The sequence below is a fragment of the Gekko japonicus genome, unplaced genomic scaffold (genome assembly GCF_001447785.1).
Source record: "Gekko japonicus isolate JY-2015 unplaced genomic scaffold, Gekko_japonicus_V1.1 scaffold1274, whole genome shotgun sequence".
Lineage (NCBI taxonomy): Eukaryota > Metazoa > Chordata > Lepidosauria > Squamata > Gekkonidae > Gekko > Gekko japonicus.
The window spans coordinates 241,428-244,498 of NW_015160878.1; positions in this window are offsets into that span (position 1 = coordinate 241,428).

A 3,071-nucleotide genomic window follows, 5' to 3' on the forward strand; every position below is an offset into this window, starting at 1 on the left:
GCAGCTGTGACTGGCATCCTCAGAGGTATAACACAGAAAGATGGAGTACTTTGACACTGACTCAGGGAGTACTCCATCTTTCTGTGTTATACCTCTGAGGATGCCAGTCACAGCTGCTGGCGAAACATCAGGTACTACAATGCCAAGACCACAGCCATACAGCCCGGAAAAATCTACGACAACTAATTATACATAATGTTGTACCAATTTCCACCAATCCCTCTCACCAAGGACCTGGGAGAGGTGCCCCCCGTCCCCCGGTACTCAGTACTAGTGAGCTGCAAAAACAAAGCCCTGCTCATGACACATATATCCTTTGTCCAGTTAATAAAACAGAGAAACTCATCAACATCAGAGCCACTGATGAATCAAAATTCTATGCATAAAGAATCAACTCCTCTTACTAATTTGTCTCAGGAGAAATCTTCCGTTTTTACAAGTGTATAAGAAGTTAATTGGAGATTTCAAAAAAAAAGAAAAGAAAAGATTTCCAAGCCTGGCTCCTACTATAAAAGGTGATGGGCTGAGTTTTTCCATCTCGAAATTGCTTTTTTTTTTTTTTTGGCTTCCCCTGTATGCTCACGATATTATAATGATGCTAAGTGGTAACGCTGCAGTCCGCATTATAATTGCACAAGATTCTGCTGACAGAGCAATAAACTGTAATGAAGCTTCAGTTATTCCTGAAAAACTGGAAGAGGGTTTTAGGGGGAACTCTCGATCTATCACCCACTGCATTTTATAATAACAGGGATGTTTAATGTGTGGGTTTGTGCTACGTTTCAAGTCAGAAGAGACTCGGGATGGATCTGTACATGCAGCGGTGAAGTGGCAGTGTCCAGAGGCAATGGAGAACAATGGAGAACAGTGCCCAGAGAAATGGAGGCTACACTGCTTCAGTCTACAGACAGATGTTCTACCATCTTCACTGGGATAAAGCCGTCATCAAAAGTTAACAGTTGGGGCAGCTGTTCCGAGTAGGCTTACCAACCTCAAGGTGGGTGGGTCCGGAGATCTCCCGGAATTACAACTTATCTCCAGACTGCAGAGATCAGTTCTCCTGGAGAAAATGGTAGCTTTGGAAGGCAGTTTCTATAGCATCCGATATCAGCTGGTTTGGTGTAGTGGTTAAGTGCACAGACTCTAATCTGGGGGAACCGGGATTGATTCCCCACTCCTCCACTTGCACCCGCTGCAAGCCCTAGTTCTGACAAGAGCTGTCCTTGAAAAAGAGCAGTTTCTGTCAAGAGCTCTCTCAGCCCCACCTACCTTGCAGGCTGTCTGTTGTGGGGAGGGGGAGGGAAAGGAGTTTGTAAGCCGCTCCGAGACTCCGAGTGAATCCAATCTCCTCCTCCTCTTCTTCTTTTTCTTCCTACTCTCTCCAAAAGCCACCCTCCCCATGCACCATCTCCTAATCTCCAGGCATTTCCTAAACTGGAGTTGGCAAATGGGTTTGGAAATTCCTGGAGATTTGAGGTTGGACCCAGGGATGGTTGGGCTTGGGGAAGGGGAGGGACCTCAGTGGGATAGAGGGCCATAGACTCCACCCAACAAAGTAGCCATTTTCTCCAGGGGAACAGATCTTGGACACCTGGAGATGAATTGTTATTCCAGGAGATCTCCAGACCCCCCACCTGGAAGCTGGCAAACCTACTGCTGACTTGGCTACAGTAAGGAGAGAAGGCTCTGACACTCTGATGCGGGGCTCTGATGCGGCGTGCCAGAAAGAACACAGAGGCAGTAATGCTTGAGTAACACATGCCCCTTGAGTCCCAATTTGATTGGGGAAATCCACTCAGCTCCGCCTCGTCTGCTTGCTCGGCCGAGCCAGCCCTGTTCAGATAAATGAATGACCGTGATATGGTGGGGAGGACCAGCTGCGGCGGCTGGCCTGCCCTGTAAAATTGGCAGTCCCAGGCTGCAGCCAGGCTTCACTGATGTCGTGCCCGTGGCTTAGAGTCCACTGGGGCTGAGCGCTGCCAGGGAGAGCAGTGGACTGAGGGACAGACACCCAAAGAGGCAAGGGAGGGAACACAAAGAACCAGCTCAGGACGTGGGGGGAAACATGCAGCATATACAAACACACAGTCCAGCCCGAAAGCTGAGCTTGTAAACCACTGCAGGATCTAAACACTGCTGTGTAAAAATGCAAAAGCATCAGAGGTCGATTTGGGGAGGATTGTGGGGGATCGCAGTTCCCCGGGGTGGGGGGCGGGGCACACGAGGAAGCCCCGCCCCCTGCTTCCTGCCGCCCCGCTTCCGGCCCTCATTCAGCCAGGAGGAGGCAGGAGAAGAGGGAGGGGAAGTTGCTTCCTCCCCGCCTCTCCCCACCCCTGCCTGCCTGGGGCCAGGGAGGGCCTTGGCGGGGCTTCCTTGCACTCCCGCCGGCCTTGCAGGTCCACCGCCGGGCCCCTGATGCTAATGAGTTATTATGCTAATGAGTTCCCCTAGCTCTTTTTATACAAAACGACCCCTGAAAAACATAGTAGTAGAAGAAGTGGAGGAGGAGGAGGATTTAGGGTCACCAACATCCAGGTGGGGTCCGGAGCTCTCCCGAAATGACAAGTGACCTCCAGACTACAGAGGTGAGTTCCCCTGGAGAAAATGGATGCTCCTGGGATTACAATTGGCCTTCAGATGGGTGGCGGTGTGTGCCTCACACAGCTGACTTATGGTGACCCCTGCAGGGTTTTCAAGGCAAGAGACGTTCAGAGGTGGTTTGCCATTGCCTGCTTCTGTGTCGTGATCCTGGAATTCCTTGGAGGTCTCCCATCCAAATACCAGCCAGGGCCGACCCAGCGTAGCTTCTGAGATCTGACAAGATTGGGCTATCCTGGGCTATCCAGGGCAGGGCAGATCTTCAGATTATGCAGATCGATTTCCCTGGAGAAAATGGCTGCTTTGGAGGGCGGGCGTAATGACATTATACCTTGCTAAGGTCCCTCCCCTCCCTAAACCCTGTCTTCCCCAGGCTCCACCCTCAAATCCCCAGGGATTTCCCAAATCGGAGCCGGCAATCATCGTCGTAGTCATAGGGTTGCATACTGCTTAAAAAAAAAAAAAAACATAAG